The 19,787-nt window shown below is 40.6% G+C and overlaps 1 protein-coding gene and 2 pseudogenes across 8 annotated transcripts in view; all 3 read right to left on the bottom strand.

Annotated features, from left to right (window-relative positions):
* AFF1 (ALF transcription elongation factor 1) overlaps positions 1-19,787 on the bottom strand; it is a 265,697-nt gene that overhangs the window by 242,437 nt on the left and 3,473 nt on the right. For 6 of the 8 annotated variants that reach the window (XR_007457826.1, XR_007457825.1, XR_007457824.1 and 3 more), the window contains exons 3-7: positions 9,586-9,681; positions 8,638-8,810; positions 6,960-7,209; positions 4,900-5,020; positions 624-811 (exon numbers count right to left, since the gene is read on the bottom strand). The gene's annotated coding sequence lies outside the window, so the exon portion shown is untranslated. The remainder of the gene's footprint in view (positions 1-623; positions 812-4,899; positions 5,021-6,959; positions 7,210-8,637; positions 8,811-9,585; positions 9,682-19,787) is intronic. The other 2 variants (XM_049630829.1, XM_049630828.1) reach the window with 2 other exon arrangements.
* On the bottom strand, positions 11,649-11,725 carry LOC125924039 (uncharacterized; annotated as a pseudogene).
* Positions 16,892-18,729, bottom strand: LOC125922903 (40S ribosomal protein S6-like; annotated as a pseudogene).

Here is a 19,787-nt window from a genome sequence, read left to right as displayed (position 1 = left end):
CACTAATTCAAAGGGACACCTGCTATAATGGATATTATTGAGCCATAAAAAATAATGAAATCTTGCCATTTACAACAACATGGTTGGAGCTACAGAATATTATGCTAAGAGAAATAAGTCAGTCAGAGAAAGATAAATACCATGATTGCACTCATATGTGGAATTTAGGAAACAAAACGAGCAAACGGAAAAAAGAGAGAGAGAGAGAGACAAACCAAAAAACAGAATCTTAAGTATAGAGAACAAACTGATGGTTTCCAGAGGAGACGTGGGTGGGGAGATGGGTGACTAGTAAAGGAGATTAAGAATATACTTATCATGATGAGCACTGCGTAATGTATAGAATTGTTGAATCACTATCTTAGACACCTGGAACTAACAAAACATTGTATGTTAAGTATACTGGAATTAAAATAAAAAACAATAAAAAATTTAGGTATCTATGGACTTTCTACTATTGAAAATTTCACTCTTTTAGTACACACACCCACATTTACATCTTTCCTGTCTACACATTGTGCCAGATGCCAAAGGTGTTTTGCCCCTTAGAGAAGTGCCCTCAAAGTTTGCCCATGATTATTTTCCTTCTTCACTTCCCATGATGAAGGTCTTATTTACTATACCTGTTTTCCCTCGTGATAGAAGTCTGGTCTTGTCTACTGGATTCCATGTCTTCCTTTTTTGAAGGATGTCTTGTCTACTGTACTTCATGTCTTCCTCTCCTAAGGGAGGTTCTTGTGTACTGGATTCCATGTCTTTCTCTTTTTTGGTTTACTCCCTCATTTTGGAGAAGCACATTCTTTCTGGTTTCCTATAAAGAATTCAGTGCAGGTATAATTTTTGAGACCTTTTGTGTATTAAAATATTCCTATTCTACTTTCATACTTAAATGATAATTTCGCTGGTCTGAAAATTCTATATTGGAAAATCTTTTCCTTCAAAATTTCATCATCTAGCTTTCATGGTTGTTGCTGAGAAGTCTGACTTCATTCTGACTCCTGTTTCTGTATGTGGGATCTTATCTGCTTGTCTTTTTCACCTTAATTCCCATCATATCCTCTGTTTTGGTTGGGCTGCCTTCAGCTGCAGTTGAAAATCAACTTGAAGTGGCTTAAAAAATAAAATTTATCTCATACAAGAAGTCCAAATGCAGAATGGCTCCAAGGAGAGTTAATTCATTGATAACTTATGTTACCATTGACCCCAGACTTTTCCCTTCTCTTTTTTCCCTTAGGTTAGTTCTCCTTATGGTTCTAAGATGGCGAGAGCAATTCCAAGTTGTATCCAATATCCAGATGCACGAAAGTATAAAGGAGGAAAAGATAATCTCTTCATTGATATCTTTTCTAGGAATAAAGAAACCTTTCTCAGAAACACCCAGTTGATTTTACCTCATGTTTCATTGGTGAGAATATATATCACATGCCCAAGCCTAAATCAAAGATAAAGGGAATGGTACTACCTTGGTTGGTTTAATCAGGATTCACCTTTAAGAGCTTTGGAAGTAACTGGCACACAAGCACATGACCAAATGGAGGAGATTAGATACCTGAACAAAACTAGAGGTGCAACAGCAAGGAAGCAAGGAAATGGTTTTGGAAGGGAATCAACAGTGTGTGCTACACTCTTGGACATATTCTATTTCATTAATCCTGACTTGATTACAGTGTCCCCAATGCTCATATTATTAGGTTTCTGACTTTGCATTGGCTCCTGCTGTTCTAGTCACTGCAGGAAGTCGAAGAGTAGGATTGACTTCTGGAGTCTCCCTAGGAAGTCATTTATTTCTGTACATTTGGCTAGCATTAGATTAACCTTGTATCCTCTATAAGTAAAGTCAGAGTGTTGACACCGGTGCTCCCTTACCCATTGAGATGGGGTCCTGGCTGCAGGTTTGTACTGAAGCCTTCCTGATTTCCCATTACCACCAAGGCTAATTGGTCCAAGGAGGGAATACTGAATCAGATTCTCCCCCTATTTGGTATTAGGACTGAAAGAAAGGCAGTCTCCATTTGCTTCAAACTATCACTTCCAACTCAAGAGGGGCAGCTGCATTCCATCTTGTGCTTTGAGGAACAGAGAAATCAGTTTGCAGGGAGAAGGAGCAAATGCAGAAGAGAAAGCAGACAATGAGATGGAGTGGAGTGTTCCTGGCTTTCTACTTCTTTTTATTTTTTTAAAATTTTTTAACCTTTATTCATTTTTGAGAGGCAGAGAGAGAGAGAGGGCACAAGTGAGGGAGGAGCAGAGAGGGAGGGAGACAGAATCCTAAGCAGGCTCCAGACTCTGAGCTGTCAGCACAGAGCCTGACACGGGGCTTGAACCCATAAACCGTGAGATCATGACCTGAGCTGAAGTTGGACGCTTAACCAACCAAGTCACCTAGGAGACCCCCCTCATTAAAAAAAAAATTTTTTTTTAACATGTATTTATTTTTGAGAGGCAGAGACAGAGCACAAGCGGTGGAGGGGCAGAGAGAGAGGGTTGGCTTTCTACTTCTTGATTTCAGCTCCTGTCTGAGGGCTGGCTGCATTCCTTGCCCTTGTGTCTTGTGAGATAAGCAAGTCTCCTCATTTTAAATCCTCCTATTTATTTAAACTAGTTCCCTGGGAGTTCTGCTATTTTTAACTACATCATCTTAATTTAAGGAGTTATGACCAATCCTTCTGAGTAGGGCTATGAAACCTGAGGGCTTGTGTCTCAGAGCCTCTTTTTCTCCCCCTTATCACCAGGTTTTATTTATTGTATACCTTGTGGGGAATCTGGTATGCTTGGGTAGGAAATCTGAGGTGTTGTATGCAAGAACAGGTAGAAGGGCGTGTGTCCAGTTTGTGCAGAGGCTAGTAAGATGTTTCACTTCTTTTTTTTTTTAATTTTTTTTCAACGTTTTTTATTTATTTTTGGGACAGAGAGAGACAGAGCATGAACGGGGGAGGGGCAGAGAGAGAGGGAGACACAGAATCGGAAACAGGCTCCAGGCTCCGAGCCATCAGCCCAGAGCCCGACGCGGGGCTCGAACTCACGGACTGCGAGATCGTGACCTGGCTGAAGTCGGACGCTTAACCGACTGCGCCACCCAGGCGCCCCAAGATGTTTCACTTCTTCTGTGTGATGTAAAGTAAGCATTGATAAATATTTGAACAGATAAGCATTATATACCTTGTAAACCTGAATCTGATAAAAAAAATAAATCTTAAAGTAATTGTTAATAGCTGTTGTGTCACACTGAGATAAAAACTCAGTGATCATCTGTAATTGTTGCACCTGTGGTCACTGTGTTGGGGTATCAGACTTACATTTATGAGCTGACTTCACTTTATGCAACCAGTTTGCTCTAAGTGGGACAATTCTAGTGCTGACACAGGACTTTGAGAAGTCCTGAGGAGTCTCAAACAGCTTGGGATCTCAATAAGCACTTTTGCTCAGAATCTTTGCATTGACTGTGTCACCTTTAAATTTTTTTATTTGAGAGAGAGAGAGAGAGAGAGAGAGAGAGAGAGAGAGAGAAAGTGTGAGTGGGGGTGGGGGGCAGAGGGAGAGAGAGAGAGCATGTTCCATGCTCAGCACGGAGCCCAGCATGGGGCTTGATCCCATGACCCTGGGATCATGACCTAAGCTGAAATCAAGAGCCAGATGCTCAACTGACTGAGCCACCAGGCATCCTGATTATGTCACCTCTAATCATGCATTGGCCTCCTGGTCAACTTTCATCACTTCTCAACCCAACTCCTTATATATATGGTGTTACTTTGGACAAATTAGAACTACAGTTCCCAGAATCCCCTTCCTTGTGTGATTTGCATTAGAGTTGGAAAAAAAAAAAAAAGAAGCTAGCATGTGATTTGGTAGGTAGTAGGGAAAGAGCAGCCATGCTCTGGAGGAAACACACAGAGAGGTTTGCCTATCTCAGTTGTGCCCACTCTCTACCACACTGGTGGCACATTCTGTATGTTCTTGCTCCCTCCTACCCCATACCAGACTCTTTTGTCAAGTGCAGGCCCTGTTGACCAGAAGTGACTCCAGCTGGGCTGTTCCACTCTGATAGCTGAAGCACCTGGATTCCCAGATGACTTTGCAAGCTTCGTGTTGCCCACCTCTGCCAGCACTAAAGGAAGGCTGGCCAGTGATTTTTCCCTGATCCTTCAACTTCTACTTTTCACTTGATTTCCTCACTTCTTCAATAATAGTAGGTAGTAACTGTATCTTGTTTGCTATCCCAGAAGTCATAGCTTCTAGCATATAATGAATCCTCAATAAACATCTACTAAATGATCTTTAGTTTACAGAAAGAAGGAAAGAAAGAAAGAAACTACTTGTCTCATTGAACTGGCCTAGATGCCAGATGGTGGAGATTCTCTTCACAATTTTGGCTAAGAGGAAAAGGTGCTTTCCAATCTCTGATTACTTACTTCTTAAAATAATTCCACAAGGCATATTCCTTAAAAAAAAAAAAAGAGAGAAATGAAAGTAGCTTGCTTAAGATTCTGCAGCAAAAGAGGAAGTAAACCCAAATTAGAACTGGTAGTTATGCTTTCCCTAACTTACAACTGAAGTCTGCTTAGCAACTCATTAAGTTTTATCTTCCTTACCTTATCAAACCCACTTTTGTTCACCATCACCTCTCTGCCCCTTGCCTGTACATACATGTATGCTTATCCAAACACCACTAGGAAAAAATTATGGAAGTCCTTGTTGAAAGTATGGCTCTCCAAAGGGAATACATTCAAGTCAACTTAATGGGTATTTATAGAGCATCTACATGTAAGAAAATTTGCACTGCAGGCCAAGTATAGATGAATAGAGGACCAATGTGTTGCAGTGTTCCTACTGGAGAGACTTTATAAAAATTCTTTGATGTGGAACCATTGTTGGTTATTACTTAATTCCTATTCTCAGTACCTTGTCTTTTTCTCATTCCTTTAGTTGAGTTCTTGGGGTTGTGGTTTCCTCATGAACATACATACACCCAAAGTAGCTTCATGAGATTCAGCAGAAGTAGGTCCTCTAGGCCACAGCCCATCTAAGAGAACATTTTGTTATTCCTTAGGTGGGTGGTTCTTAAAATTCAGGAGTAAGCCTTCACCTGGGAAGTCTCTTTAAAATGCAGAATCCCAGGGGTGCCTGGGTGGCTTGGTCGGTTAAGCATCTGACTTCAGCTCAGGTCATGATCTCATGGTCCGTGAGTTCGAGCCCCGCGTCGGGCTCTGTGCTGACAGCTCAGAGCCTGGAGCCTGTTTCAGATTCTGTGTCTCCTTCTCTCTCTGCCCCTCCCCTGTTCATGCTCTGTCTCTCTCTGTCTCAAAAATAAATAAACGTTAAAAAAATAAAAAATAAAATAAAATAAAATGCAGAATCCTGGACTTCCTTCTTCATCCTCCCCCAACCAACTCTGCCCCTGCAGATTAAAATTCAGGATATCTATGGACTTTGTATTTTTCACAAGACTCCAGGGACTCATCTGATGCAATGGTCTTTAGGCCAGTTTTGGAGAAATGTCCAAAAACACCTGAAAGAGAATCATTTGGGCACTTATTTTTTAACAGCTGATTCTTGATCCCTCTGAATTAGAATTCTGGAGGCAGGACCTGGGAATATGCATTTTAAATTCATCTCCTACTTAAAAAACATTTTTTTTAATGTTTATTTTTGAAAGAGAGAGAAAGAGAGATAGAGCAAGTGGGGGAGAGGCAGAGAGAGAGGGAGACACAGAATCTGAAGCTATCAGCACAGAGCCTGATGTAGGTTTGAACCGTTTGAACTGTTCGATTGTGACCTGAGCCAAAGTGAAATGCTCAACCGACTGAGCCACCCAAGCACTTGATTGTTATGAATCCACAGACCCCTTTGAAAAGAATTAGTAGATTTCCTACTTTGAATTTGAAGCCCAGTTCAGACACAAAGTCTTCTGGAGAGAGAAACAGAAAAAAAAAAAGGGAAAGCTTTGCTAATAAACATTGATTTTAGAATCACTCCTTCCTAACTGTTCGAATCCGTTCCCAGCTTATCGCTGTTCTGAGCCTTTTCTGGAAAACGTCTGGGTTTGCAAGGTCAGGCAGCCTTCATACCCCTTGAGGTGGTAAGGACTCTTCTAATGGGCCCATCTGAGGGAGGCTTGGTTTGCAGACTAAATGTATAAAGGCCCATCAAACAGTAATGGGAACTGCAGAGGACTTGGGGGTGTTGGGAACTGTCTTCCTGAACAATGGGGCCATGGTCATTCTGGGGCTAACTTCAGGTCACCTGTCTGCTTCTCTACGCCATCCCATCCCGACATTCCCAGCTACTGAGCCCCAAAGGTAAGTGCAGAGTGATAACTGCTGGGAGGGGCTGTGTGAAGCCAGAAAAGCCAATGTGTGAGAGCACTAGAGAGAGACAAATGTGGTACTTCAGAGGTGGCTCAATTAGTTAAGCCTCCAACTCTTGATTTTGGCTCAGGTCATGATCTCACTGTTCATGAGATCAAGCCCTTGTTAGGCTCCACCCTGACCGCAGGGAGCCTGCTTGGGATTCTCTCTCTGCCCCTTCCCCTGTGCTCTCTCTCTCACTCACAAATTAATAAACTTTAAAAATAACAATTAAAAAAAACAAAACAAAACATGATACTTTCGTCTCTTCCTGACTCTACACTCCCTTTTATCCTCATTCTTTCCTCCTTTTCCATCCGTCATCTTCCCTACAAACTGGACTGGTTAGTAAATCGAGAAGGCTTTCTTCAGCCACCCCTGCTGCCCCCACTTTGTGGAGGACTGTGTCTGGTAAGGCACTACTTTCTCTCACCAGCCTGCCATAACCAGCGCCAGCACTTGGTCAACTTTACTGTAGTAAAACCTGCTCCAAGGACTGAAAGGTGACATTTGCTGGGCACCAGGCAAGTGCCAAGTGCCAAGGACTAACAATACTACCAGAAAAGTGCTTAGGGCAGTGGCTGGCTTGTTTAGTAAATTATAGGTATTACTCACCATTGTTTTGCTATTTATTTCTCAAAGTGACCCTGGAAAGTGGGTCGTGACTGCTGGTCTGCTCCTCTTTGCAGGTGAAAAAACTGAGGCCCAGAGGAAAGTAAGTGATGTGCTTCTGATCACATAGGTAGAGAGAGGTGGAACCGGAATTTTTACCCAATCTAGAGATGGCTCCAAAATCCATACTTTTTCAACTGCCATCATTAAGATCTCAGTCTGAGGTCTTACATTCAAAACAAATATAGGAAAACTTAAAAAAAAAAAAAAGCTGTTAGTTCTAGAGATATATACACATATTTAATTTTTTGTGAAATTAAAGTGACTTATAAATGAATTTTTAAAAGTTACTTAGGGGTTGCCTGGGTGGCTCAGTCAGCTGAGTGTCCAACTCTGGATTTTGGTTCAGGTCATGATCTCACGTTTTGTGTGATTGAGCCTCGCACTGGGCTCTGCTGGCTGTGAGGAGCCTGCTTGGGTGTTCTCTCTCTCTCTCTCTCTCTCTCTCTCATGCTCTCTCTCTTAAACTTAAAAAAAAGTCACTCAGTGTTTACAGGGAAAGTGACAAAATTAAACAAGATTGGAAATCTGTTGATAAACAGCTAACATTGGGTGATGGGTAGATGGAGATTCAGTGTATGAATCTCTTTGCTTTTGTATAGATTTGAAATTTTCTTCATTGAAGAGTTAAAAACCGAAGTCACTTCACATCCATCCAAAATATGATGATTATGTACAGTAGCAGAATATCTACAGGTCCTTAATTCGTAGTTGATAAACTTCACATTTTGTGAGGATTGTTCTGTTTTTTTTTTTTTTTACATTTATTTATTTTTAAGAAACAGAATGAGACAAAGTGTGAGCGGGGGAGGGGCAGAGAGAGAAGGAGACACAGAATCTGAAGCAGTCTCCAGGCTCTGAGAAAGTGGTCAGCACAGAGCCTGATGCGGGGCTCAAACCCACGAACTGTGAGATCATGACCTGAGCCGAAGTCGGACGCTCAACCGACTGAGCCACCCAGGCGCCCCGTGGATTGTGTGGTTTTTTGAAGATTTTGAATACTAAATTTTTGGTTTTTAAACTCTTAAAATAATGACAATTTATATTTGTTGTATAATAATTAGGGCAAGGCAACTAATGGTCATGACAGTCCTATGGTGAAAGTAGAATTATCTCCATCTTATAGATGAAAAACTGAGGCACTGAGGTAACTTCCTGGCTAGAGGGCTACTAGATGAAGTGGAAGGGGATTTTGAACTCAGGAAGTATGTCTCAGGTCCACACATATTATGTGGCTCGGCTTGAGGGCACCATCTTTTTTTTTTCTTTTTTTTTTTAAGTTTTTAAATGTTTATTTATTTTGGAGAGAGAGACAGAGACAGAGCAAAAGCAGGGGAGGGGTAGAGAGAGAGAGGGGGAGACAGAATCTGAAGCAGGCTCCAGGCTCTGAGCTGTCAGCACAGAGCCCAACGTGGGGCTCCAATCATGAACCATGAGATCATGACCTGAGCCAAAGTTGGATGCTCAACCGACTGAACCACCCAAGTGCCCTTGAGGGCATCATCTTTAAGAAAATATTCATCTTAAGTATCAGTTAGGAATGATTTTGACACAAATTACAGAAAACCATAGTAATTGTAGCTTAAGTGACTTAAGCAAAAAAGAGCATTAATATTCTCACCTAATGAGATTGGAACAAGGCACTCCAGGTTCAATGCCACCACTCAGGCTGCCTCCATGGCTCTAGGTGCTTTCTGGCCTTATGCTTAGCCACCCCTGCCTGATGCCTTCCCATCATCACAATTAGCTTCTCACTGGCACAAGACAGTGGCCTCATACAACTTTTCGACACACCTGTAAGATAGGAAGAAAGGTCAGGGAAATGCTAGTGAATTCTTAAGTGTGTGTCTCTACTCAGCAGGAAGCAAAATATTTCCCAGGGGCTCCCAGTAGACTTCCCCTTATGTCTCATTGGCCAGAACTTTGTCCATGGCTCCACGTAATAAGAAGAACTGGGAAATTGAGTGTCTAGTAAAGAAGGATAAAATTACTAGCATTGACTTACATAAGTCATTCATGAGCCCAAGGACACATTAAATCACTGGGCAAGTTGGATTATTATTATTTAAAGATATGTAGATCTTTATTTAAAGTTTTTTAGGAACACAGGGGAGAGATTCATACCAAATAACACAGAAAAATTTCTTGAATAAACCTTTTAACATCTCTCTGTCCCAAAGTCCCATTTCATATATCACTGCCCTAACCTCATCCTGTCTCTCCAAATGAGTGAACACTTTTGAAATTCTCCTCACTATACCCTCTTTCCACTTCTTTTTCCTCCTAACTCATTTCCAGATCTTTCCTTCTATGTCTCCTTATCTCCTTCTTATGTAAGAGTAATCTAGCTTCTAGAAATTACCTACTGGAGTAACAAATTACTCCCAATTTAGTGTCTTAAAATAAACATGTTATGTCACAAATTCTGTGGGTCAGGAATTTGAGGGTAGCTTAGTTGGATGTTTCTAGCTCAGCATCTCGAATGAGGTTTCAGTCAAGATGTGTGCAAGGGCTGCAGTCATCTAAAAGCTCGACTGGGGCTAGAGGATCCCCTTCTGAGATGGCTCACTCATACAGCTGTTGACTTGCAGCCTAAGTTCTTCACTCCATGGCCTCTCCATAGGATGGCTCAACATGGTGGCTGGCTTCTCCCAAAGTGAGTGATCTGAGAGAGAGAGAACATGAAGGTAGCCATAGTGCCTTTTATTACAGAGTCTCTTCAGTCATATGTCATCATTTTTACGTTATTTTATGAGTTAGAAGAGGGTCACACTCAAGGGGAGGGGAATTAAGCTCTTCTTCTTGAAGGGAGGTATATCAGAGGATTTGTGGACATGTTTTTTAAACCATCACATCTATATATCATTTAACGTATCACACCTCAGTTTTTTTGAGAGGGGGAGAGGGACAAGGGTAAGAGGTAGAAAAGAATGGGAACAAAAGTGACTCTGGGGTGGCAGCTATATTTGTCTCCTCAGACTGCCATAACAGAATACCACAAACTGGGGGCTTAAACAACAGAAATTTATTTTCTCACAGCTCTGGAGGCTAGAAGTCCAGGATCAAGGTGCCAGCAGAGCTGGTTTCTGGTGAATCCTCTCTCCTCTCTTGCAGGTGGCCACTTTCTTGTTTCCTCACGTGGCCATTCCTCTGTGTGTATTCCTGGTGTCTCCTCCTCTTATAAGGATACCAGTCTTACTGGATCAAGACCCCACCCTAATGACCTCATTTAACCTTAATTATCTTCTTTTCTAATCAATTAATTTTACTTTTTTATTAAAAAAATTTTAATGTTTGGGGCGCCTGGGTGGCTCAGTCGGTTTAGTGTCCGACTTCGGCTCAGGTCATGATCTCACAGTTCGTGCGTTCGAGCCCCGCATCAGGTTCTGTGCTGACCGCTTGCTCAGAGCCTGGAGACTGCTTCAGATTCTGTGTCTCCTACTCTCTCTGCCCCTCCCCCATTCACGCTTTGTCTCACTCTGTTTCTCGAAAATAAATGTAAAAAAAAAAAATTTTAATGTTTATCTTGAGAGAGAGAGAGAGCGCGCATGAGCTTGAACAGGGGAGGGGCAGACAGAGGGAGAGAAAGAATCCCAAGCAGGCTCCACGCTGCCAGCACGGAGCCTGACTTAGGGCTTGAACCCACAAACTGTGAGATCATGACCTGAGCTGAAATCGAGAGTCAGACGCTTAACCGACTGAACCACCCAGGAGCCCCTGACCTTAATTATCTTCATAAAGGCCTCTTCTCTAAATACAGTCGCATTGGGAAGGGTGCAGTTTACAGCTCCAACATTTAAGTTTAGGGAGATGTAATTTGTTTTGTGACAGTAGCTATGTATGTCATGTTGCTGCTTTACACATTACTTCTATTAAGATCATATTTTAAAATAAAATGCCTTTATGGCTTTTGGGGACACTATGTTGTACTGTTGTTGTTGTTGTTGCTTTTAATATTTATTTATTTTGAGAGACAGGGGGTTGGGGGGAGGGACAGAGAGAGAGGAAGAGAGAGATAATCCCAAGCAGGCTCCACACCATCAGTGCAGAGCCTGATGTGGAGCTTGAACTCATGAATTGTGAGATCATGACCCGAGCCAAAATCAAGAGTTGAGTACTCAATGAACTGAGGCACCCAGGAACCCCTATGTTGTACCATTTAATATAATCATCAAAGTTATGACATTTTTATAAATAATATTTTTAAGCAATAACTTTCCCCATAGGAAAAAAATAAAAGTAATTCTTTTTAAATGTTTTTAAGTGTTTATTTATTTTGAGACAGAGGGAGAGAAAGAGAGAGCAGGAGAGGGGCAGAGAGAGAGGGAGAGAGAAAGACTCTCAAGCAGGCTCCACACTGTCAGTGCAGAGCCTGATGCAGGGTTCAAACCCACGAACTGTGAGATAATGACCTGAACTGAGATCAAGAGTCAGCCGCTTAATGGACTGAGCCACCCAGGCGTCCCCAAAATGAAAGTAATTCTTAAAGCTTCTCTTTGTTGTGAAAAATGGCTCATGCAGAAAGATGTATAAAACATAAATGTACAATTTACCAAGTTGTGAGAAAGTAATCATGCCTTTAACTGCTAACCAGGTTAGGAAATAGAGCCCCACTTGCAAGTCTGAAGGCCCTGCATACACTTTCCAATTAGCAATAATTGCACCTCGGATAAACCTCATTGGCTATGATACTGCCACTGCGCAAGGCTCATGTACTTTCCAAATTATAACTTTCCATCTCCCTCCAAAGGTAACTATAGTCTCATCTTGCATGATATTCACCTTGCCATTCTTTATTTTTTACTACCTACATATGCATTCCCTTGAGTGTTCAAGGCCCTAAGGATACAGAAGTGAAAGAAACAAACTCTCTACCCTTATGGAGTTCACAGCTAACAATAAACATTGATCATATAATTAACAATAAACATAATGAATAAACTGTATAATATGTTAGAAGGTGATAAATGCAAAAAAAAGCAGAGCTGGAGTTTACTTGGCTCTATAAGCACGTAATGATTTCAACATTGGAAGGGAGATAAAAAGGGAGATAAAACTGAAAGTAGGGAGGGAAGAAAGTAAATGAAAGGAGGATGGAAAAGAATAAAGAGGGAGAAAGGAGGAGGAAACAACAGGAAGAAGAATGTTGGTGGGAAAGCAAACAGAACAGATGGTAAGAAGAGGGAAGAAAGGGAAAATAAGAGGTAGAGAAGGAAAAGTGGGAGGTTAAAAGATTTTTTCTCACCTGGAGGGTTGCTGAAAAGACCCTGAGCTGAAACCCCTTTATTTACATTTTGGTAAAAAGAAGTACTAAATTCTTAATTAGAGAGCAGTTTCCTACATTGAAGCTTTTTGTTTACTACAAATTTGTTTTATGCAAGCTAAAATTAGCTTGCACGAAAGTATTCCTTAATACTTATACAAAATTTAGGCAGCTGTTTTAGAAATGGATGTTTTTGAGCCCATAGCAGATGACTGGGCTGAGCAGAGGCTATGCAACATGCCTGGAATTTGTAAGAATTGCCAGCTGTTAATAAAGTAGTTTTCTTTTTTAAATATTTAATTAATTAAATTAATTAATTAATTCATTCATTTAGAGAGTGTGAGCAGGGAAGGAGCAGAGAGAGAGAGGGAGAGAGAAAATTCCAAGCAGACTTTGTGCTGTCAGTGCAGAGCCTGATAAGGGGCTTGAACCCATAAACCCAACTGTGAGATCATGACCTGAGCCAAAATCAAGTTGGATGCTCAACCAACTGAGTCACCCAGGTGCCCTAATAAAGTAGTTTTCTTTAAAAAAAAAAAAAAAAAGGAGTGGGGTGGCTGGGTGGCTCAGTGTGTTAAGCATCTGACTTTGGCTCAGGTCATGATCTCATGGTTCATGAGTTCGAGCCCTGAATTGGTCTCTGTGCTGACAGCTTGGAGCCTGGAGCCTGCTTCAGATTCTGTCTCCCATTCTCTCTGCTCCTCCCCCACTTGCTCTCTGTCTCTCTCTCTCTCAAAAATAAACACTACAGGGGCGCCTGGGTGGCGCAGTCGGTTAAGCGTCCGACTTCAGCCAGGTCACGATCTCGCGGTCCGTGAGTTCGAGCCCCGCGTCAGGCTCTGGGCTGATGGCTCGGAGCCTGGAGCCTGTTTCCGATTCTGTGTCTCCCTCTCTCTCTGCCCCTCCCCAGTTCATGCTCTGTCTCTCTCTGTCCCAAAAATAAATAAAAAACTTTGAAAAAAAAAAATAAACACTACAAAAATTTTTTTTAATTAAAAAAAGTAGAGCAGGGTAAGGGGATTGGCAGCACAGGGGTGAGGGGTAGTGGTTTTGACTAGAGTGTCAGGGAAAGCCTCACTAAGCAAATGCATGACGGAGGTGAGTTATCCATGTCTGGAGGAAGACTATTCCAGGTAGAAGGAACAGCTACACCTACCACCTACAGTGGTGTATTTGGTTTCATAGAGCTGCTCTAACAAAGTACCACAAACTGAGTGGCTTACAACAGAAATTTATTCTCTTATACTTTGCAGGGCCAGAAGTCTGAAATCAAAGTGTCAGCAGGGTTGGGTCCTTTTTGGAGGCTCTGAGGGAGAATCTGTTCCTTGTCTCTTTTGGCTTCTAATCCTTACTGGCAACCCTTGGCATTCCTTTTTCTGTAAGGACACAGTGATTGGATTTAGGCCCAATCCAGTAGGACCTCATCATAACTTGATTACATCTGCAAAGACCCTTTTCCAAATGAGGTCACTTTCATAGGTACTGAGAGTTAAGACTTCAACATTTCTTTTTGGTGGACTCGGTTCAACCCATGACATGTGGGAATACGCTTTCCAGGCTTGGGAAACAGCAACCAAGCCAGGGAGGCTAGAGATGCTTAGATGCATTTGAGACTCTGCTTACCTTTGGGATAAAGAGGAGTTTGTTCTAGCATTGTGTTATCTCCGCTGTTTGTTTCTCAAATATATAGTATATAGGGGACAAACCTTAAAAATCGAAAGCATATTAGATCACAATGCCTACTACAGCCACAGGGGGTGTCCTTTGATTTATTGTTGGTACCCTGAAGGTAGAACTGGAAGATGAGAAACAAGATTTGGTGACTGTAGTTAAGAATATAGTATTGTACACTTGAAATTTGCCTGGGGTGGGGGGTGGGGTGGAGGCAGTGCCTAGGTGGCTCAGTTGGTTAAGCATCTGACTCTTGATTTCAGCTCAGGTCACTGTTCATGAGTTTGAGTCCTGTGTTAGGCTCTGCACTGACAGCATGGAGCTTGCTTGGGTGGGATTCTCTCTCCCTCTCTCTGCCCCTCTCCTGCTCACTCTCTCCCTATCAAAATAAATAATAAACATAAAAAAAAAGAAATTTGCTGGGAGTAGATCTTAAGCATTCTTAACACACACACACAGAGCTAACTATGCTAACTATTAACTATGTGGGGTGGTGATGTGTTGATTATCTTGATCTTGGTAATCACCGTATAATGTATATTCCTATCAAATCATTACATTATATTTGCCAATTATCCTACAATAAAATTAAAAAAGAATTTAACTTGGAAAATCAAGAAGATGGAAAAGAATTAAGGAGTAAATTTCACAGACAGGTTTATCATTAAGAAGTCAGTGCTTGAGAAAGTCCAAGAAGTTCTACACTTTGAAATAATTCCTTTTTCTTCAGTCCTGAATTTAGGTAGATTGTTATTTACTGCCTTTAGGGGTTTATATGCATTTCAATTTTAGGTTTTGGCTTAAAAAGGGAAACTTAATTCTTTCAAGACAGCTTTCACAAGTGACAGAGTGGTGATCCTTTCTTTTTCTGTATTTCTGAGAATGTACACTTTTCATAATTGACTTAACTCTACATGGGAAAAGAGAGCTGTTCTTTATTTTTTTAATTGAACAATGATTGACATAAAATATTGTATTAGTTTCAGGTGTACAACAGTGATTCAATATTTATATATGCCAAGAAATGGTCATCACAATATGTCTACTATATGTTACCATATAGATATTACAATATCATTGACTATATTCCCTAATCTGTACTTTTCATTCCCACAACTTATTTATTTTATAACTAGAACATCATACCTCTTACTCTCCTTCATTTATGTCATTCATACCCCCTATTCTCCTCTCTGGCAAACAACAATTTATTCTCTATATCTGTGTCTGTTTCTCTTTTATTTTGCTTATCTGTTTGCTTTATATTTTAGATTGCACATGTAAGTGAAATCATATGGTATTTATCTTTGTATGAGTTATTTCCTTTAGCAGAGTACCCTTTAAGTCCATCCATATTGTTGCAATTGGCAAGATTTCACTCTTTTTTATGACTAGGTAATATTCCATTGTATATGTATATATATATGGTGTGTGTGTGTGTGTGTGTGTATATATATATATATATATGGTATTGTATATGTATTTATATGGTATACATATATATGTATATATATGGTATATGTATATATATGGTATTGTATATGTATATATATGTATATACATGTGTAAACATATATATATATATATATATATATATACACACACACACCACATCCCCTTAAAAATTGTTTTTTCTTTAAAATTTTTTATTTATAACACATCCTCTTTATCATTCATCTATCAATGGACACTTAGGTTGTTCTGTATGTTGGATATTGTAAGTAATGCTGCAATAAACATAGCAGTTCATATGTCTTTTTGAATTAGTGTTTTCATTTTCTTTGGCTAAATATCCAGAAGTGGAATTGCTGGATCATATGGTAGTTCTATTTTTAATTTTTTGAAAAACCTCCACACTTTTCCACAGTGGCTGTACCAATTTGCATTCCCACCAAGGAGTTCCCTTTCCTCCACTTTGTTGCCAACATTTGTTATTTCTTGTCATCCCCCAATCCCCCCCCCCCCGTCTTTTTGATACTAGCCATTCTGACAGGTGTAAGGTGATATCTCATTGAGATTTTGATTTGCATTTCCCTGATGATGAGTGATGCTGAACATCTTTTAGTGTGTCTGTTAGCCATCTGGATGTCTTCTTTGGAAAAGTGACAGGGCCTCTATTCATTTTCTTTCTTTCTTTCTCTCTTCTTCTTCTTCTTCTTTTTTTTTTTTGAGAGAGAGAGAGAGAGAGGGAGAGAGAGAGCACAATGAGCAAGGGGCAGAGAAAGAGGGAGAAGCAGGGCTCACCCAAAGCAGGGCTCAAGCTCACCTGAGGTGGGACCCAAACTCATGAACTGTGAGATCATGACTTGAGCTGAAGTCAGATGCTTTAACTGACTGAGCCACCCAGGCACCCAGCTCTGTTCATTTTTTAATTGGATTGTTTTTCTGATATTGAGTTATAGGAGTTCTTTATATATTTTGAATGTTAACCCCTTATGGGATACACATAATTTACAAATATCTTCTCCCATTCAGCAGATCGCCTTTTTGTTTTGTTGATGGTTTCCTTTGCTGTGCAAAAGTTTTTTAGTTTGATGTAGTCCCAATAGTTTAGTTTTGCTTTTGCTGTCTTTGCCTTGAGAGACAGATCCAAAAAAAAATTGCCAAAAGCAATGTCATAGAGCTTACCTCCTCTGTTTTCTTCTAGGAATTTTATGGTTTCCGGTCTTACATTTAAGTCTTACACCCATTTTGAGTTTATTTTTGTATATGGTGTTAAAAAAGCAGTCCAGTTTCATTCATTTGCATATAGTTGTTAAAAACTCTCTAAGCTTTTCTTACACATGGCAGGGGTGAGGGACAAATTTCAGACTACGGGGGCTAATCACAGAGCTTTGCATACAGAAAATGCTCAATAGATATGTGTTAAATTGCCTTGAATCTAATTGAATTAAAGCTTAAGATGAACTATGAATGAACCACTGAGATAAATAAAATTAAAAAGATTATATAGATATTATAAGCCTGGGATATAAATCTTCAAAAAAAAAAAAGAAATTTTAGGACAAGATTTCTATCCAATATGAACTTTAATGAATTCTTTTTTTACTTATTTATTTTTTTAAGTAATCTGCATGCCCAACATGGGGTTTGAACTCATGACCCCAAGATCAAGAGTCACAAGCCCTACCTATTGAACCAACCAGGGCACAGTTGGTTAAGTGCTCGACTCTTGATTATGGCTCAGGTCATAATCTCATGGTTTGTGAGATTGAGCCCTATGTTGGGCTCTGCGGTGTCAGTGCAGAGCCTACTTGGGATTCTCTCTCTGCCTTTCTCTCTGCCACTCCAATACTTGTGGTCTCTCTCTCTTTCAAAATAAATAAAAATAAATCTTAAAAAAATATTGTGGGGTGCTATAGATTAGGTTTCATAAATGGTACAAAGGTTTAGAAGCTTCATATTTGTAAAAGATCTCCAGCCTAGTTTATTTTTTATTCCTAGTTAGACCTTTTCTATCAAAGCATGCCACCTCTCCATCTGGTCTGTGTCTCCTCAGGAAAAGAGCTCAACTGCTATGACTTATTATATATTTCAAAAGTCGATAAAATGTGACTCATTTTAACAAATATTTAATGAATGACTGGAGACCTCATCTTCTTTTTTCTTTCTTCTTCTTTTTTGATGTCTGATCTTATTTATTTGTTACTCGTAGATAATCTCATATTTGACTGGACTCAGAAGTAGAAGCTCTCAGAGAAGACAGCCTCTCTCTCTTGACGATCTGTTCCCGGCATTTTCCTTTGGCCTCCTTCATTCTCTTGGCCAAAAGTTTATCATATTTTGCAGCCTCTTGCTTATTTTTCATAGTACACTGTTTCTTCGAAGCAATACGCTATCGTTTGTGTTGGAGAACACATGGAATAACAAGATGTTGAGCCCTGGGTGCTCTGGTTCTTGGTTTCTTACCTTCTTTTAGGGTCTTTCTCACAACATATGAGTGGCCGTCATCTTCTTTTTTTTTTTTTTTTTTTAATTTTTTTTTCAACGTTTTTTATTTATTTTTGGGACAGAGAGAGACAGAGCATGAACGGGGGAGGGGCAGAGAGAGAGGGAGACACAGAATCGGAAACAGGCTCCAGGCTCCGAGCCATCAGCCCAGAGCCCGACGCGGGGCTGGAACTCACGGACCGCGAGATCGTGACCTGGCTGAAGTCGGAGGCTCAACCGACTGCGCCACCCAGGCGCCCCTTATCTTCTTTAGAGAGACTGAAAAGTTTGCGGATTCTGCTAGCTCTTTTGGGCCCCAGGTGACGAGGCACACTAATACTAGCGAGTCCAGGAGTATCCTTCTCCCCTTTTTTCACAATAACCAAGTTGAGAACACTGAGATTGGCATCCACAATGCAACCCCGATCAAATTTGCACTTTCTTTCCCCAGTCTTCCTTTGTCGGTAGTAGGAATGCCCCTTACTCAGCAGCAGGCGGACACAGCCATGGGTCAAGATGCCCTGCTTCATGGGGAAGCCCTGTGTGTCATTGCCACCACTGGTTCGGACCATGTAACCCTTCCACTCTTCACCAAGAGCATCAGCAGCTTCTGTGGCCATTCCCTTTGAAGTTTGCATTTATCATCCACGTCAATGAGTTTCTGGCAGCCAGTAGCTGGGAAAGAGATGTTCGGCTTCATCCTGAAGCAGCCTACCGCCTCTGAGTCACCACAAAAAGAACCTCTTCTTAATTTCCTAATTGCTCCTACTTTCCTAATTATTCTTAAAGTGACTTATTGTAAATTAGCATGGTTGAAACTAGTACTTTACAGGGTGACATTGTAACACTCCAAAGCCCTCATATATTAAGATGTGTAAAGAAACACCTTTCTTCCTATTCTTACAACTAATGCTTTACGCTTGCACGGTGGAGGAATTCAAATGTAGTTGTCACGGGATAGCTACCCTGATATGTACTGCTCCGTGACAGATGCAGGTTCACAGTGCCTGCCTGAGAGGCAGCCAGGGATCCCTACTGCTCCAGATTTTGTCCTGGGGAGAATCCTAGGCTGTAAATCACATACTATAGTCTTGGATTAGGGTAATACATTCTTACCTGCTTTGCCTCCTAAACAACAGGAGTTCATCAACTGAGCACCTAGGAAATTTTAACTTATACCTCTAAAGAGGGCAGAGGAGTCTGGACTCTAGCTGTGGCTATTATTTTCTGTTCTGGTCAGGCACTAATGTGTTTAAGGTACAGAAGCCTACTCTGTCAAATAAAATGGGTGGGTAGTCAATGTTATGGTAAGGATGCAATGGAAATTTCATGGACTGAGGAATATATAGTTAAGTCAGAGAACTCAGAGAAGGTAGGTCAGGAGTGAAACTGACCTGGGTTAAATTAGGTTCTGTAATTTACTAGTTGTGTAATTGTAAGCAAGTCATTTGGTAGCCCTATAAACCTTTTTTTTCCTTAACTGTTCTAGGGAAACTATTACCCTTTTCTCCACTAAACTGCGAGGCTCAGATGACATGGAGAAGAATGACTGCTGGCATGGAGTAGGTGTCCAAGAATATTCTGTTAATATATATATGATGAGAAATTAACAGAGTATTTAAACAGGGAAGTACAAAAATATTTACAAGTATACACCTTAAAAAATTGTCTTAATTACAATCCGGGGAGAATGTACAGTATGATAGAAAGAAAAATATCAGAATTGCATAGTCTTGAGTCCTGTGACCTTGGAAAAGTTATTCACATGTGAGGTACCTCAGTTTTTACTTCCCTAATATCCCTAAACTCACACCACTAAATTGATAATAGCATCTCTTCTTGTGATGATTAAATGAATCAATGTATATGAAGTACCTTGAACAGTGCCCAAAGTGTAGTAAACATCA

The sequence above is a fragment of the Panthera uncia genome, chromosome B1 (assembly GCF_023721935.1).
Source record: "Panthera uncia isolate 11264 chromosome B1, Puncia_PCG_1.0, whole genome shotgun sequence".
NCBI classification, from domain to species: domain Eukaryota; kingdom Metazoa; phylum Chordata; class Mammalia; order Carnivora; family Felidae; genus Panthera; species Panthera uncia.
Note: the sequence above shows the minus strand (reverse complement) of the source record. Positions and strands in the feature narration are given on the sequence as shown.